Consider the following 18,168-nt stretch of genomic DNA (forward strand, 5'->3'; position numbering starts at 1 on the left):
CCAAAGAAGGATCACATACAGAAGAATTTAACCATTTCAAACATTTGACATTTGATCACTTTGAACCAGTAGAGTACAATGCTTGTCTCTCCTGTCCTTGATTCCACATGCTATCACTCATGGAGTCGGTCCATGATTTCAAAGAACAAATATCGATCCGGAAAAGAAGATCCTAAATATGCTCTGAGGAATATTTTTCAAAAGCCCTATAAGATATAATATCAAACTCTATTTATTAGCTTTCCACGCAAGTGTCATTGGTAATGATGGTCTCACATTGCATAATTATGCACAACCCCATTTAAATGATACATCGGTCAAACAATATGGTGAAATTATGCCAACTTTGTAAGACCATCTTGTTAGTATACACTACAAACGTTTTTCATACTTGTGTTACCTCCGAAGACAGACATTAGTGAAGGCATAGGTCTCTTGGCTAACCATCACTTTTTGCGCAATTTGTTTTCTCTCAGCTAGAAATACCAGTAGCATCATGTTCTTACCGTTCATAATTAGATAAATTATGACTAATCATTTTACAATTTGAACAAAATAGTGACAATTTCTCATACTCCACATCAGCAAACACAATTTCTGGTCTTTCCACTAAAATTTGATTAGGCAAATCAAATAAAAAATCAGTATTGATCAAAAGCACGTGTAGGAAACCTTGAGACTTATTATTAGTATAATTATCTAAAGATAAAGGTGTATTAATTCTACATGTTGGTGAGAAAATTGCTTTCGGTTGTCAATACTTTGGGAGGTCATGAATGCGAATCCAACATTGAGTTTGTGAGTTTCATAGAAACTTGGACAAAATCTTTAGTCCAAAAAAAAACATGAAGGATTCCAGGAGACAAATTTCAAACTCCAACTGCCAAAACTCTTATTCCTTGAGCTAAGAAAAAACAAATTAATATAATCCTTTCTCAAAAGGAATTGCCTTCCATTGAAGTTAGCTTCACAGAGCAGTGAACACCTCCCATTCCCAACCGAGGATGTAGATATCAGGCTGGTACTTCCACAACCTTTCATGGCCTAGTCTAGTTTGCTTGAATGATCAATTTTTTTGTCAAAATCCTCTAGGGATGGTAAAGATCTTCATAGATAAAAAGAAAAGATGTTTGCTTGCTATAGTTGTTCAAAATTTATTTTATCGGATATACTTCCTTTGCTTTTCTTTTTCCCAAGTGGATACAAGCATATAAACATGTAATATCACAGCTACAAGTTCTTCCTAACACAAAAATGACACAACATAATGTTGATCTTGATGTGTGCTCTAGAAGAAGTTTTATGTAAAATCGTAAAAGAATGAAAGTTTTGGATAAAAAAAAGTAAAGTTTAAGACATTGCTGTCAAAGAAAGAAATTTTTCTGGAACATTCCAAATTAGAGACGGTGATGAGATGGGATAATCCTAAAATATGGAAAATATGTAGTATTGTAAGATTAGTTGGATACTATAGAAAATTTGCTTAAGCGTCCTCTAAAATTTTGATGTCATTAACTAAGTTAATTCACAAGAATCAACCATTCACTTGGACAAACCAATATAAATAAAGTTCTAATGAGATGAAGACATGTGTAACAAGTTCACCTCTATTAATAATTCAAAATCTGAATAAGAATTTTGAGTTCTTTCTTATGCTTCCAACCTCTATTATAAACAATTATCTTGTTTGCCTCAATTATTCTCTTTGTCAACTTAAAACCTTATATAAGAATTTCGGAGTCTAACTTTAATGATACTTATTAGTCATATGAAATAGCTCTCCCAAATCTTCTGCGTATATCAATTTTTTCCCATTTCACAATCATGAAATTCTATTCATCAATCTTTGGTGAGTTGTCCCTCCAAATAAAAATAATACAAATTTTATCTAAAATATTGAATAACATAACTAAAATTTGATTCAAATTTTACATTTTGAATGAGTCATGAATACGGTTCAAATTGTCCAGTACTTAGTTAGAACCAAACACCAAAAGCTATTATGTTTAGGACGATATTAAACATGTTTGAGTGACTGATTTGTTTAGAAAGACTCTTTCTCCTTCCAATTTTGGGATTCAAAAACAAACTTTGAGTACCAAGAAAGAACGACATAGAATCTAATATTAGATCAAAGTAAACTATTTGTGAAGAATATATTGCGTTCTAAGTCAGATATTAGTATCAGATTTGAACAATAATTAATACATCAATCCTGGTTTGGTAAAATTATATTCATCAGGTCATATCAAACCAGTGACAGTCCCACATTCATCAGGAATCTGACAAGAAGCTGGAACTTGGAATATAAAAGCAGAATACATAACCAAAATAAAGCATACCTTTCTCGGCCTTTTGGCTAAGATCAAGTGTAGTATCTGTTCTTATCAGTTTAATATCTGATATGTGGATCATTGGTTCACACGATATTAAATTTATTTTTTAAGGGAGAGGGTCATTTGCAGTAGCTTGCTACTGTGGCTCTTCAGCATCACCTTTGTTTTGCACTACTGCAAAGGTTAGGTGCATCCCTCCTATCTTAGTTCAACTATTTGAAATGTCATATACTAAGATTTTATCAATATAAAGTCTGTTTTTTTTTTTGTTTAAGCTTTTTTATACTATTATAAATTTATTTTTTTCCTGAATTAATTTAATTATCCTAAGCTCATTGAAATTGTCAGTGTTAAAATACAATTTTTTTTATTTGTCACAAGTCCCTAACAAGATTAAAAAATGTCTATAATATCTCACAAGGAAATCAGATTGCAAAACTGAATTATAGTCCATGCACCAAGAACAGTAATAAGTATACTGTTTTTAAATCTTCATTTCATCTGCATAACTGTTGAAAACTCTCCCTCATTCTCAAATATCAACACCCAATTTCCAAAACTAGCCCACTGCCTCATGTACTTTCTTTCTCTCCCAACAACATTCACAATTTTGGTGCAGTTGCCTTTTAGTTTCTAACTTCTCATCATGACAAAGTGATTGGTTTTAAAAGGAAGCCACTATTTTTGGGAAGGAATAGAGTGGAATAGAAATAAAGAGTTTGGAGAACCAGAAAAAGAAAGAGGCAACACTCAAAAAGAAAATAACACAAATAGAGAAGTAAGGGACAAGAAACAGAGAAAGTATAGAGAAAATAACACAAATAATATGTTTGTCTTTTGTTTTCTTCTTCTGTCCTTCCCTTGCATGAAGTGTGTCATAGTCGTGTGTGTATAGCAAAGCCACCGTGAACATGTTTTCATGCGTGAATAAAAGAAACATGTCTTCTACTTGAATATTCCAATGATGTGTTTGTAGAATGTTGCGATTGTATGTGGTGAGTCTGTTATTTATAGTGCAGCCTTTTATAGTTCTAGATTGAACTAGATGCCTACACAACACCATATATATTTATAATGCCATATAGAATCTATATTCCTATTGATAATATGAGTACACTTCAATACATGGTAGTTCCAAACTGCTTTTTGCATGCCTGACAAATGCATCAGCCACGTTTCAAGGCTGAATGAATGATAGTTGTAAAGATGTGTTGAAGAAATTTGTTCTCAATTATTTCGATGAAATCTTGATATGTAGTTCATCATAGAATGAACATATACATCATTTCGAAGTGGTTCTCCATACTCTCGAACAATAACAATTATATGTGTTTCGGGTACAAGGTCAAACGTCCACTTAAATAATTCTTAGATCTTTCGAGTCTCCCCATGTTACTTGCTCTCCATTCGATGTTCCTGTTCGGCAGTCCATTAGGTGTACTGGTTAAAGATACTCTGATGTTAAGGTCCGTGTAGGACTAATCGGTTAAAACAATAAATATTGTAATTAATATGATACAAAAGTTCCAACAACCATACCTTTGACTTTTATCTATAGTTTTCTCCATGGACTCGTGATTAGGATTGGGCTTAATCACTGCCTAATCATTTTTAAACCTAATTAGTGACCTGTTTACACTAATTAAATGATTGGCTAGTTTATTGGCACGTCGTTCGGCCAATGATGATCGATCAGCTCGACTACATAATTTGTATAAAAGACTAGAGTGGAATTCTATGAAGAGTCCAACTAATGACAACTGGGGAGGTCTAACGGGCACTCGAAAATATCTCCAAAAACCTTCTTTGAAGTAGTCTCCACGATCGGCTCTTTTTGACATGGCTGATCGGTCGTAGTTGACTCAGCCAACCAGCCCATATAATACAATATGCTTGATTTTCCAAAGGTTCATTTAGAGTAGGTGTTGCTATGCATGTTTTAAAATTGAAAGCTCTTAAGAACTTGGCTTCAGCAAACAAAATTGAAACAATTATATGGACTTCTCGAGTTAAGTGGATATTATTGATGATTTGTGAAAGGATACGCTAAGCTAAAATCACCTGAAGTTACAAAGTCCCACATTAGTCAAGACTCTGAAAAGCAGTTGGAAATCAGAATATAAATGTTCAACTCTTACACTTTCGAAAGCATACCTTTCTCGGCCTTTTGGCTAAGATCAAGTGTAGTATCTGTTCTTATCAGTTTAATATCTGATATGTGAACCATTGGTTCACATGATATTAAATTTATTTTTTAAGGGAAAGAGTCATTAACAGTGGCTTGCTGCTGTGGCTCTTGAGCATTACCTTTGTTTTGCACTACTTCAAAGGTTAGGTGCATCCCTCCTATCTTAGTTCAACTGTTTGAAATGCAAAGGTTAGGTGCATCCCTCCTCCTATCTTAGTTCAACTGTTTGAAATGTCTATTTGTCATGGTTTGGTATCATATACTAAGATATGGTTTGGTATCATATACTAAGATTCAATATAAAGCATATCTTGTTTTATCAATATAGGCAGATCTTGTTCTCTAAACTTGGTTCATGCTTTCTAGATTGAACTAGATGGCCTACACAACACAATATATATTTATTATGCCATATTGAATCTATATTCCCATTGATAATATGAGTACATACATGGTACTAACAAACTTCTTTTTGCATGCCTGACGAATGAATGAATGATATTTTTAAAGATGTGCTGAGGAAATTTGTTTTCAATTATTTCGATGAAACCTTCATATGTAGTTCATCATAGAATGAACGTACACATCATTATGTGTTTCCGAAACACGTCGAACATTCACTTAAATAATTTTCAGATCTTTCGAGTTTTCCCATGTCGCTCTCCGTTCGATGTTCCTGTTCATCGGGAGTACCGGTTAAAGATACTATGATGCTAAAGTCCGTGTAGGACTATCGGTTAAAGCAATAAATGTTGTAATTAATGCGATACAAAAGTTTCAACAACTGTACCTTTGACCTTTATCTATAGGTTTCCCCATGGACCGTGGTTAGGATCGGCCAAATCATAGCCCAAATCATTTTTGAACCTGATTGCTAACCCGTTTATGCTAATTACATGATTGGCTAATTTATAGGTATGTCGTTTGGTTGTTTATGACCGATCACTTCAACCACATAATTTGTATAAAGGACTAGAGTGGAATCTTGTGGACAGTCCAACTAATGACAACGGGAGAGGTCCAACGAGCACTCGATAATATCTTCGGAAACCTTTTTTGAATTAGTTTCCACGAATGGCTTTTTTTGACATGGTTGGTCGATCGTAGTTGACTCGGCCAACCAGTCCATACAATACAATATGCTTGATTTTCCAAATGTTCATTTAGAGTATAGGAAATTGAGTATTTAGGAGATTCTTTCGAGTCTAGGTGTTGCTATGGATGTTTTAAAATTGAAAACTATTAAGGACCGGCTTCAACAAACAAATTTGAAACAATTATATGGACTTCTCGAGTTAAATGGATATTATTGATGATTTGTGAAAGGATACCCTAAGCTAGAAGCACAGCACATGAAGTTACAAAGTCCCACATTAGTCAAGATTCTGAAAAGCAGTTAGAAGTCCGAATATAAATATTCAACTCTTACCCTTTTCAAAGCATACCTTTCTCGGCCTTTTGGCTAAGATCAAGTGTAGCATCTGTTCATATCGGTTTAATATTTTTTAAGGGAGAGGGTCAACTGCAGTAGCTTGCTACTGTGGCTCTCAAGCATTGTTTTTGCTTTGTACTACTGCAAGGACCCGGTGCATCCCTCCTAGTTCAGTGAATTTTTTTAACATATTAATAGTTGTCTTTGTGCCATAAGTGTCATATATTATGATTTAATCTCATGAACTGGGTTTATGTAAAACTGTCTAACACGGGTAGAATTCAATTATCTAACAGCTATAAACCAGAGAGACGGAGCATCAATCTGATGGAACTTAAGTGGCTTCTAACTCAAGTGGCAACAATGTTCAAAGCCTCACCAATCTTCTAAAGAACTCTTAATTCCATCACTAATTCTTCATCTACAACATTCACTAAAAAATTTCTCACACGCTAGCCAATAAACAACTCCAAATTCCCAATGCTATTTTGAAAAAATATATGTATAAACAATCAGGGGAGTTGTATACCACCCTGATGTGATTGTTTTAACAAAAAAAATTATTATGGTGATTATACATTTTTTTTTGTTCTATTTATTGCTTTTTGGTATATCATAAAAGCAAAAGTAACAATTATATGTTTATTTTGCTTTAACATGTCTCTTATGTGAAGGTCCTTTTTCAGCTTAAGCATGAATAAAAGACCTAACTTAGGTTATCGGACAGCTAGGACCGATAGTCAAGGAATTTGTAGGACAGAAGGGAAAATAGTTTAAATTACAAACTGAGATACAAGAGTGACTCAAATTGAAATCTGAAAATAACTAAATCAAGAATTGTTCTTCTCTGCATCAAGTTTGTTCTTCATATGCAATCTAGGTTTATTAAGATGGTATCAGAGCTCTTCTAGAGCTCGGCTGCGCATCATTGGTTCTTCTTTTTCCTTGATTTGGGTGCTACGCATCGTATATGTTAATTCTTTTGAGGTCTTATATGGTCACAATATAAAAGCTGAAGGTCAGAATATAAAAGCTCAACAACTGTACTGTTACTATTAGAAGCATTCCTTTCTCGGTTTTTTGGCTAAGAGTGAAGTATATGTTCTTATCAGTTTAATATCCGATACGTGGACCATTCGTTCACACGACATTAAACTTATTTTTTAAGGGAGAGGGCCAATTGCAGTGGCTTGCTACTGAGACTCTCAAGCATTGCTCTTTGTTTGCACTACTGCAAAGGCCAGGTGCATCCCTCTTCTTATATTAGTTCTGTTTTTTATAATATGAATTTTTTATTTCTTTTGTGGTTTTGGTTTTAGTTGTAAAGATTCTTGCTTATGTTCATGTAATTTTGAATTTGAAGAGCAACAGAATTCCCTTTACACCCTGTTCTTTTGGAAATATGTTTCGTTTCTGATTATTTTATTATTGTTTCCTGTTTTGTTTTTTTCCTCTGCATCTCTCCCAGCTAAACAATGTCCATCACACCAAATTTAGAGTTTAGGGTGTATTGTAGAAAAGGGTATCAAAATGGTTCAGAAGTTCGGTGTGTATTGTAGAAGAGGGTCTCAAAATGTTCAACAAAGAAACATCATGAAACTTCAGTTTTAATATCATTGACATTAGATGTTTCTGTGTAATCCTTTAGAAGTATCAGAAAAATTCATCTTACTATGAAATGAAAATACTCAACACATTTTGTGAATACTAGATACGTCCAAACAATGATCACATGCAGAAGATCTCAAGCATGAATAGTATAACCAAACTTATGTTATGCTAAAACTGAATTTATATTTGGAAAAATGTTTGCATCGGACAGCAAGGACTGATAGTTAAGGAATTTTTATAATAGGTATAAAAATAGTGTGATTTACAGAGTAACAGAGACACAAGAGTGACTCAAACTGAAATCTGAAAAGAACTATCAATTCATCTGCATGACAGTTGAAAACTCTTTCTCATTCTTGAAGAAAGTCGTCTAAACGTGGCTTCTCCATAATGGAGTCATCTTGAATTTTTTGCTCCTTCAACAAATTATTCTTCTGCAGAAGTAACACGCATACAAAGTAACTCGAATCTATCTCAATTCAATTTCAAAATTATAATCTCATTTCTAACTTCCATCATCTTATTGTTTTTAGTCTCAAAAGCTTTAAGGCTTTATGAAAACCGGGAATTTGTAGCAGACACAACTTAGTGTTTCAAGACCACTGAAAAATGTTCTAATTATCAGGATAAATGTTATATTAAACGGATATTATTGACAATTTGTGAAAGATATGCTTGTCTAGTAGCACCTTTACCATCTGAATCAACTTACAAAGTCCCACACTAGTCAAGACTCTGACAAGCATCTTGAACTCAGAATATAAAAGTTCAACCCTAACTCTGTATATAGCATACCTTTCTCGGCCTTTTGGCTAAGATCAAGTGTAGTATCTGTTCTTATCAGTTTAATATCTGATATGTGGACCATTGGCTCACACGATATTAAATCTATTTTTTAAGGGAGAGGGTCAACTGCAGTGGCTTGCTCGTTGTATATATGTTTTTATTAATGGGATAACAAAATAGTCCATCCATGAAGAGCAATAATAAACTGTCTTTATATCTTCCAGCATGCTTAGGACAAAATTATTTCATGGTTTAGGGTTGATAGTCAATGAATTTTTTAGGACAATGAATTTTCCTCTTTTCGTAGTGCTTTCTTGTGGCTTGTCTTTTTCCTCTTTTCGTAGTGCTACCCAAAATAATGAACGCAATAGCTTTTATAGGTATAATAACAGTAATATTAGGAGCTACTTTAGCTATTGCTCAAAAAGATATTAAGAAAAATTTGGCCTATTCTACAATGTCTCAATTGGGTTATATGATGTTAGCTTTGGGTATGGGATCTTATCGAGGTGCTTTATTTCATTTGATTACTCATGCTTATTCAAAAGCATTGTTGTTTTTAGGATCTAGATCCATTATTCATTCAATGGAAGCTCTTGTCGGATATTCTCCAGCTAAAAGTCAAAATATGGTGGTGATTCCTCTATCCTTTTCATATATAGATTAACTTCGTTACTTCATAAACCCTAGACCAAACTTCTGATAAATTTTTATTTTCGACCAGTCTAGAACCAACTCTTCGATATATTTCTTGTTGGAAGTATCCTGATCCCATTGCTATCGAGTAGGACCAAATAATTCAATTGGAGTTGTTGAACCATACCACATATTTCCAACAACAAGAAAGCTACAAATAAGCAGCAACAATACTACAAGAAAGGATAAGTTCATAATGACATCGAAAAAAGTCATACAAACATGTCTTTGTAATGAAGTCATCTTGAATTTTTTTCTCCTTCAACAAAATATTCTTTTGCAGAAGTAAAACGTCTTCAAATTAACTTCAATCCATCTCAATCCAATTTCCAAATTATAATCTCAATCTGAACTTCCATCATCTTAGTGTTCTTAATCTCATAAATTCAAATGTCAAATTTCTATGTCCAATCCTCTAATGACATCATTATCTCCATCATCATCTTCGTCTAACTCTTCCTTTAATGAAACTTGTGCATCCTAATTATTATCAAAAGTTATGTTATCAAAATCAAAAACATTTAGAGTTGGATCTATTGTTGATCCATTTAAGGGAACATTTTGAACATCATTTTCACCTTCAGCTTGCTCAAACTCAGCAACATCATTTGCCTCTTCAGTTATCCATTCATCGCCAGATTCAATGTCATCAAATGGAAGAGCGAAAATTTTTCGAATTTGTCTACTTTTCTACCTCAAGTTATACATCATAAACTATATCATTCATCTTTTTCTGATGCAAATGGTTGTTTCTCTATGTATGAACCTAAAATGAAATATTAAATTTTAATAGATATAAACCTAATAAAGGAAATTATAAATTATAAATAATTTAAATTCCCATTTCAAATGAGCTCCAATTATGCTTATATTTCGAAGAACTACAAGTCAAGCATAGAATTTGAATACCAAATCTCTTCAACTTTGGAGTTCCATCCCCAAACTCTCCCACCATTCCCCCGGATTTAGTGCTTTCCTGCATTCCTTTGCATCTTCCATTCCAAAAAGTCCTCTAGCAAAATGAAATTCAACAATCTACAAATTAATTTTTCTTCTTTCTACCAAATTTGGTACCAATCTTCTCATGCATATATACAATCCTTCTTTCACCTCTCCACCATCATCACATCTAAAGTTAGGTTCATAGTGGAAGTGGGGGTTAAGAAAATAGGCAGCTGCATACAAAGGCCTATGAAGTTGACTATCCCATCGAGCATCAATTATTCTCCAAACCTCATCATAACTACATTTAGTACCAAACTAATTTCAAACATAAGTAATTAAACTTTGAATGAGTAAAAGTTTGAAATTTTACTTCTTAATATTGTTAAAATTGGACCTACTCTTCTCTTTTGCACAATCCATCTCTACATAAATGAAACTCAATGCGGATTTTACATCTGACTCCACCAATCTTAAGATCACCATAAGAAGCGCAGTAGCTTTCAAGCATGTGGAGGAGACATTCTTCCAAAACTAATTGTCTAATTCCACGCATTTTACTCTTTTCCCCTCTTGTGAGGTTCCAAACTTGTTTGTCTTCCCCTCCTCAGAATTGAATATGGTCAATAATGATGTCTTCAATTCATAAAGACAACCAAGAGTCAAATATGTCATGGCAAATCTAGTCACACCCGATCTTATCAAGTCTCTACCTTTAGTGAACTTTTCCAACAAGGAAACCAACATTGTTCTTCCATAAATGTAAATGGTAATCTTTCTCCCCTTCTTGATTGTCAATTCATAGACCTTCAAATTTTTTTCAAAATCTTCAAACATCAAATCAATATAGTGTGCAACACATGGAGCCCAATACAATTGTTTTTTCATCAACAAATCTCCAATTGTCGTGAAATTTGAAGCATTATCATTAACAACTTGAATTACATTTTCTTCTCCAACAAACTCAACAATGTCATCTAATATTTTGAGTGCTTTATCAATTGTTTTTGAAATGGTTTAAAGCAGAGAGAATGAAAAAAGTGTGTGTGTGTGTGTGTGTGTGTGTGTTGATATGGAAACAATATACTTGTATTATTTTTGAAATGGTTTAATGTTGATATCACATGTATTCATATAATTATATTTATAAAAATAATAAATAATACAAGTTTTATCTAAAATATTCAAAAACATAGCTAAACCTTCTATTGACGCTTTTACATTTTTGAAAATTATTTTATTGATAAGGTGTCATATATGAATATGTATAGTGTTTTCCAAAGCAGAGTCCTTGGTTAGTACCAATTGTAAAGAGTTATAGAAGAAAATCTAATAATATATTAAAAGTAAACTAAGTGTGAAAAGGAGTTTCACTAAACTGAGAAGATTATGTAAACTACATGGGAAGAATATAATGTTGCCTCTTGCAAGATGAAGCATATCAATTAAGTGACAAATTCCACATCGGTGAGGGATTTGGCAACAAGCTGAAGGTCAGAATATAAAATCTTAACATCTGTACTGTTAAAATCATACCTTTCTCGGCCTTTTGGCTAAGATCAAGTGTAGTATCTGTTCTTATCAGTTTAATATCTGATATGTGGACCATTGGTTCACACGATATTAAATTTATTTTTTAAGGGAAAGGGTCAATTGCAGTGGCTTGCTACTGTTGCTCTTGAGCATACACTATGGGGATGGTGAGAAAAAATATATTTTACACCCAGAGGGGCTATAATTGGAGATACCATTGTTTCTGGTACAGAAGTTCCTATCAAAATGGGAAATGCCCTACCTTTGAGTGCGGTTTGAACTATTGATTTACGTAATTGGAAGTAACCAACTAGGTTTACGGCGAAACCTAGAAATCGATCACTGATCCAATTGGAGTACCTCTACAGGATAGACCTCAACAGAAAACTGAAGAGTAACGGCAGCAAGTGATTGAGTTCAGTAGTTCCTCATATAAAATTATTGACTCTAGAGATATAGTAATATGGAGAAGACAAAATTGTTTCAAGCACCGACAGAACCTTTGCACTACTGCAAAGGCCAGGTGCATCCCTCCAGTCAGTTAAGTTTTTTATAATATTTGTATTTGTGCCTTAAGTATCATATATTATGATTTAGTCACATGCACGGGGTTTTAGGTAAAATTGTTACTGATTTTAATCACCTATCTCGTGAAAGGACCTTAAAATGCACAACAAGAAAACTTCAAGAAATTTCAGTTTCAATATCATTGAAATTATAAAAGTTTCTGTCTGTAATTCTTTAGTAGTATCAGGAAAATTCATCCGATTATGAAATGGCAAATATAAAAGACAATTTGTGAATACTTGGAAGTTGCAGAGAATGACCACATTTAGAAGATTTTAACAGTTTCAAACATTTAATCACTCTATGCCCATCACTTATTTTATTCATAGCTCGAGGGATAGAAATTCTGGCTTTTGACTCAAGTGAGGGCAACAAGGCCCTCTGCTCTCCCAGACCACAATGTTGAAGCTATGAAAGCCTCACCAATCTTTTAAAGAACTTTCAATTAGAGCACCAATCTTGTATCAATTAGATCACCAATCTTTTATCTACAGCATTCAGGAAAAAATTTTATATCTGACACCCCAACCAATAAACTCCTCCAAATTCCCAATGCTATTTTGAAAAAATATATACAAACAACCAGGGGGAGTTGTACACAACCCTGAGTTGATTTTTTTAACAAACATAATATATATATATATATAATGATTAACGTTTTTTTCTCTATTTATTGCTTTTTGATATATCATAAAAGCAAAAAAGTAGTGATTATATGTTTATTTAGTTTTGACATGCATCTTATGTGAAGGTCCCTTTTCAGCTTAAAGCATGAATAATATTTCGTTTTGTTTCTCTTCTCACCCCAACGACAATGGTTTTTTTTGAGTGGTTCGTTTAGCGAAGGAAGATAGCAAAAGGCCTTGAGCACACAAGATAGCACAACCTGGCGGATTCTCTCTCACGGCCAAACCTTGAAACGGTTAGGGAGAAGATTTCGATTTTGTTGGCGACAGTGGTTTGTGTCTCTCACCGAGCAGGAAACGACGTTTGTTGTGAAAGGGAGTTTTATCGCAGTTTCTTCAATCAGTGAGGTGAAGCGGCTCCTCCATTGGGTTTGGGTTGTTCAACCATTGTTTTCGAAGGTTACAGGTCTAAGAATGACAGTGGTTGTACAAGATTGGAGGTATGGAAAAAAAATTTCTATTTGTTGTGTTAGGGTGTGTTTTATTGTTTAACAAACCCAAAGTTTTGATTTTTTCCATTTGAAGTAGATGATTGTTGATTCTAGGGTTTCGTTTATTGTGTTTGTGTTAGTATATTTTTGTGATGGAGTTGGTTGGGTTTACTTTAGATGTGAAATTAGTCAAAGTTGAAGTAGAAGTAGCTTTTTAATGAACAAAATACTTTGATAGGTGTATGAATACTAGTTTTCTAAATAGGTTGATTAAAACTGTCTAATTTTTTTGGTGATGACTTGTGTGCACATAAGTGATGACATGTGCTACATTTTTTGCAAGCATGTGGCATCACTTAATTTTTTGAACTCTCATACTATACCAGTCAATACGTGTTTATGGAGTGATTCACTTTGGATAATCTGTGTTGATTTGTAATTATGTCTTTCATGTGGTTTCATACCCAAGTTTATTAAACATGTATGATTTGTTGGTGACGACCTTTGTGCTCATAAGTGATGACCTCTGCTCTTTTTTTTTTCTTTTGCAAGCACATGGTATGACTCAATTTTTTGATCTTTCATGTCATACTAGTGAATACTTGTTTATGGGGTGATTAAGTTTGGGTAATATGTGTTGATTTGTAATTATTTCTTTCATGTGGTTTCATACCCAAGTTTAAACATGTTTGCTTTGTTGGTGATGACCTATGTGCACAAAAGTGATGACCTGTGTTACATTTTTTGCAAGCATGTGGTATCACTTAATTTTTTGAACTTTCATACTATACCAGTCAATACTTGTTTATGGGGTGATTCACTTTGGATAATTTGTGTTGAGTTGTAATTATGTCTTTCATGTGGTTTCATACCCAAGTTTATTAAACCTGTATGATTTGTTGGTGATGACCTCTGTGCTCACAAGTGATGACCTCTGTTGTATTTTTTGCAAGCATGTGGTATGACTCAATTTTTTTATCTTTCATGTCATACCAGTCAATAGTTGTTTATGGGGTGATTAAGTTTGGGTAATATGTGTTGATTTGTAATTATTTCTTTCATGTGGTTTCATACCCAAGTGGATTAAACATCTCTCACCCATGCACAACACAAAGGAGGTATGAAGATCAACAATACTAATTTAGGGATTAGGGATGACACGTTTCTATTATAAATTTTACACCGGCTTCTAATGCATTTAAATATAAATGACACATTTCAATTACACATATCCACATAAGCATCTGTTAATGGTGTTTCTCCAATTTAAACATAAGGGGCTTAATTGACACATAATTCTAAAATTAGGGACCTGAATGAGATTTTTAAAAATTAAGGGACCAAATTGATATTTCATGACGAAAATTGAGACCAAATGAATAATTTAACTTTTTTATAATATGAATTTTTTATTTCTTGTGTGGTTTTTGTTTTAGTTGTAAAGATTCTTGCTTATGATCATGTAATTTTGAATTTGAAGAGCAATAGAATTCCTCTTGCACCCTCTTCTTTTCAGAAATATGTTTCATTTCTGATTATCTGCTGGTGAGACAGAGGTGTTAAAGGTCAGGTTGGGGGTTCGATTCCCACTGGCAACAACCCACCCAGTATGAATGGACGGAGAAGGGTGATGGGTTGGGGTGCATTGGGCTGTAGTAACCTGACAGTCTCTGGGACCCGAGGAGGGGTAGCCAGGGATGTTACATCCATCACACCAAATTTAGAGTTTAGGGTGTATTGTAGAAAAGGGTATCAAAATGGTTTAGGGTGTGTATTGTCAAAGTGGTTCAGAAGTTCGGTGTGCATTGTAGAAAAGGGTCTCAAAATGTTCAACAAAGAAACATCATGAAACTTCAGTTTCAATATCATTGACATTAGATGTTTCTTTGTAATCCTTTAGAAGTATCAGAAAAATTCATCTTACTATGAAATGAAAATACTAAACACATTTTGTGAATACTAGATACGTCCAAACAATGATCACATGCAGAAGATCTCAAGCATGAATAGTATAACCAAACTTATGTTATGCTAAAACTGAATTTATATTTGGAAAAATGTTTGCATCGGACAGCAAGGACTGATAGTTAAGGAATTTTTGTAAAACATATAAAAATAGTGTTATTTACAGAGTAACTGAGACACAAGAGTGACACAAACTGAAATCTAAAAAGAACTATCAATTCATCTGCATGACAGTTGAAAACTCTTCCTCATTCTTGAAGAAAGCCGTCTAAACGTGGCTTCTCCACAATGGAGTCATCTTGAATTTTTTACTCCTTCAACAAATTATTCTTTTGCAGAAGTAACACTCATACAAAGAAAGTAACTCGAATCTATCTCAATCCAATTTCAAAATTATAATCTCATTTCGAACTTCCATCATCTTATTGTTTTTAGTCTCAAAAGCTTTAAGGCTTTATGAAAACCGGGAATTTGTAGCAGACACAACTTAGTGTTTCAAGACCACTGAAAAATGTTCTAATTATCAGGATAAATATTATATTAAACGGATATTATTGACAATTTGTGAAAAGAATGCTTGTCTAGTAGCACCTTTACCATCTGAATCAACTTACAAAGTCCCACACTAGTTAAGACTCTGACAAGCATCTTTTCAACACTAACTCTGTTCAAAGCATACCTTTCTCGGCCTTTTGGCTAAGATCAAGTGTAGTATCTGTTCTTATCAGTTTAATATCTGATATGTGGACCATTGGTTCACACGATATTAAATTTGTTTTTTAAGGGATAGGGTCAACTACAGTAGCTTGCTACTGTGGCTCTTGAGCATCACCTTTGTTTTGCACTATTGCAATGGCTTGGTGCATCCCTTCTAGTTCAGTTCAAATTTTATAATATTTGTCTTTATGGCTTAGTATCATGTATTATGATTTTGTCACATGTACTAGTCAAGTTAAACAAATTGTCTAACACAGCTTGTTCAACATGATCTTTTTAGGACAAAGGAAATAGTGTAAATTATACTAAACTTGCTCAACTTTGTCGCTACCAAACAAGCCTTTCTTAAACTCAACTATATCTTTTATTGCTTATATGACATTACCTCCTATGTCATATTTCAGTCTTAGATAAGACAGGTTGATCAACGATAAAAGCACCTTCAAAATAATCAATTTCCGAACTCAAATTTAATTTTGAAGACCATTGTTTTCCTATCAAACAAGGTTTTTCTATTCTTTCTTAAGAAACTATATATGGTGGTGATTCCTCTGTCCTTTTCATATATATATTAACTTCGTTACTTCATGAACCCTAGACCAAGCTTATAATAAATTTTGATTTTTGACTAGTCTAGTTCCAACTCTTCTATATATTTTTTGATGGAAGTATCCTGGTCCCATTGCTACCAAATAGGACCAAATAATTTAATTGGAGTTGTTGAACCATACCACATAATTCCAGCAACAACAAAAGCTGCAAATAAGACAGCAACAATACTGCAAGAAAGGATAGGTTCATAATGACATCGAAAAAAGTCATACAAACATGTCTTTGCAATGAAGTCATCTTGAATTTTTTTTTCTCCTTCAACAAAATATTCTTTTGCAGAAGTAAAACGTCTTCAAATTAACTTCAATCTATCTCAATCCAATTTCCAAATTATAATCTCAATCTGAACTTCCATCATCTTAGTGTTCTTAATCTCATAAATTCAAATGTCAAATGTCTATGTCTAATTAATCCTCTAATTTTCTAATTACATCATTATCTCCATCCTTTTCATCTAACTCTTCCCCGATGAAACTTGTGCATCCTAATTGGCATCAAAAGTTATGTTATCAAGATCAAAAGCATATAGAGTTGGATTTGTTGTTGATCCATCTAAGGGAACATTTTGAACATCATTTTCACCTTCAACTTGCTCAATCACAACAACATCATTTGGCTCTTTAGTTACCCATTCATCGTTAGATTCAATGTCATCAAATGGAAGAGCAACAATTTTTCGAATTTATCTACTTTTCTACTTCAAGTTATACAGCACAAAAACTAAATCAGTCATCTTTTTCTGATGCAAATGGTTCCTTCTCCTTGTATGAACCTAAAATGAAATATTAAATTTTAATAGATATAAACCTAATAAAGGAAATTATAAATTATAAATAATTTAAATTACCATTTCAAATGAACTCCAATTACACTCACATCCCAAAGAATTACAAGTCCTCTTGGAAAATGAAATTCAACAATTTACAAATTAATTTTTCTTCTTTCTGCAAAATTTGGTACCAATCTTCTCATGCATATATACAATCCTTCTTTCACCTCTCCACCATCATCACATCTAAAGTTAGGTTCATAGTGGAGGTGGAGGTTGAGAAAATAGGCAGCTGCATGCAAAGGCCTATGAAGTTAACTATGCCATCGAGCATCGATTATTCTCCAAACCTCTTCATAACTACATTCAATACCAAACTAATTTCAAACATAAGTAATTAAACCTTGAATGAGTAAAAGTTTGAAATTTTACTTCTTTTTAATATTGTTAAAATTGGACCTAATCTTCTCTTTTGCACAGCCCATCTCTTCATAAATGAAACTCAATGCAGGTTTTACATTTGAGTCCACCAATCTTAAGACCACCATAAGAAGGGTAGTAGCCTTCTAGCATGTAGGTACATTCTTCCAAAATCAGTTGTCTAATACCACACGTTTTACTCTTTTCCCCTCTTGTGAGGTTCCAAACTTGCTTGTCTTCCCTTCCTCGGAGCTGAACATGGTCAATAATGATATCTTCAATTCATGAAGACAGCCAAGAGTCAAATATGTCGTGGCAAATCTAATTACACTCGGTCTTATCAAGTCTCTACCTTTAGTGAACTTTTTCAACAAAGAAATCAACATTGTTTTTCCATAAATGTAAATGGTAATCTGACCCTTCTTGATTGTCAATTCATGTACCTTCAAATTCTTTTAAAAATTTTCAAAGATCAAA

At 33.4% G+C, this 18,168-nt stretch overlaps 5 non-coding genes and 4 pseudogenes across 5 annotated transcripts; 7 read left to right on the forward strand and 2 right to left on the reverse strand.

Moving 5' to 3' along the window:
* Positions 1–2,338: 2,338 nt before the first annotated feature.
* Positions 2,339–2,534, forward strand: LOC114170874 (U2 spliceosomal RNA). Its single transcript, XR_003601234.2, has one exon. It is a non-coding gene; the product is annotated as a U2 spliceosomal RNA (small nuclear RNA).
* A 1,952-nt stretch (positions 2,535–4,486) lies between these two features.
* On the forward strand, positions 4,487–4,682 carry LOC114170880 (U2 spliceosomal RNA). Its single transcript, XR_003601240.2, has one exon. It is a non-coding gene; the product is annotated as a U2 spliceosomal RNA (small nuclear RNA).
* A 1,283-nt stretch (positions 4,683–5,965) lies between these two features.
* Positions 5,966–6,121, forward strand: LOC146880878 (U2 spliceosomal RNA; annotated as a pseudogene).
* Positions 6,122–7,019: 898 nt separating this feature from the next.
* LOC114170889 (U2 spliceosomal RNA) lies at positions 7,020–7,211 on the forward strand. The gene has a single exon (XR_003601247.2). It is a non-coding gene; the product is annotated as a U2 spliceosomal RNA (small nuclear RNA).
* A 1,147-nt stretch (positions 7,212–8,358) lies between these two features.
* Positions 8,359–8,553, forward strand: LOC146880879 (U2 spliceosomal RNA). The gene has a single exon (XR_014986703.1). It is a non-coding gene; the product is annotated as a U2 spliceosomal RNA (small nuclear RNA).
* An 889-nt stretch (positions 8,554–9,442) lies between these two features.
* Positions 9,443–11,600, reverse strand: LOC146880880 (uncharacterized; annotated as a pseudogene).
* Positions 11,524–11,704, forward strand: LOC114170879 (U2 spliceosomal RNA; annotated as a pseudogene).
* A 4,144-nt stretch (positions 11,705–15,848) lies between these two features.
* On the forward strand, positions 15,849–16,044 carry LOC114170872 (U2 spliceosomal RNA). Its single transcript, XR_003601232.2, has one exon. It is a non-coding gene; the product is annotated as a U2 spliceosomal RNA (small nuclear RNA).
* Positions 16,045–16,909: 865 nt separating this feature from the next.
* On the reverse strand, positions 16,910–17,951 carry LOC146880881 (uncharacterized; annotated as a pseudogene).
* Positions 17,952–18,168: the final 217 nt, after the last annotated feature.

Source organism: Vigna unguiculata, chromosome 11 (genome assembly GCF_037176805.1).
Source record: "Vigna unguiculata cultivar grain cowpea cultivar isolate G323 ecotype 2 chromosome 11, ASM3717680v1, whole genome shotgun sequence".
NCBI classification, from domain to species: Eukaryota; Viridiplantae; Streptophyta; class Magnoliopsida; order Fabales; family Fabaceae; genus Vigna; species Vigna unguiculata.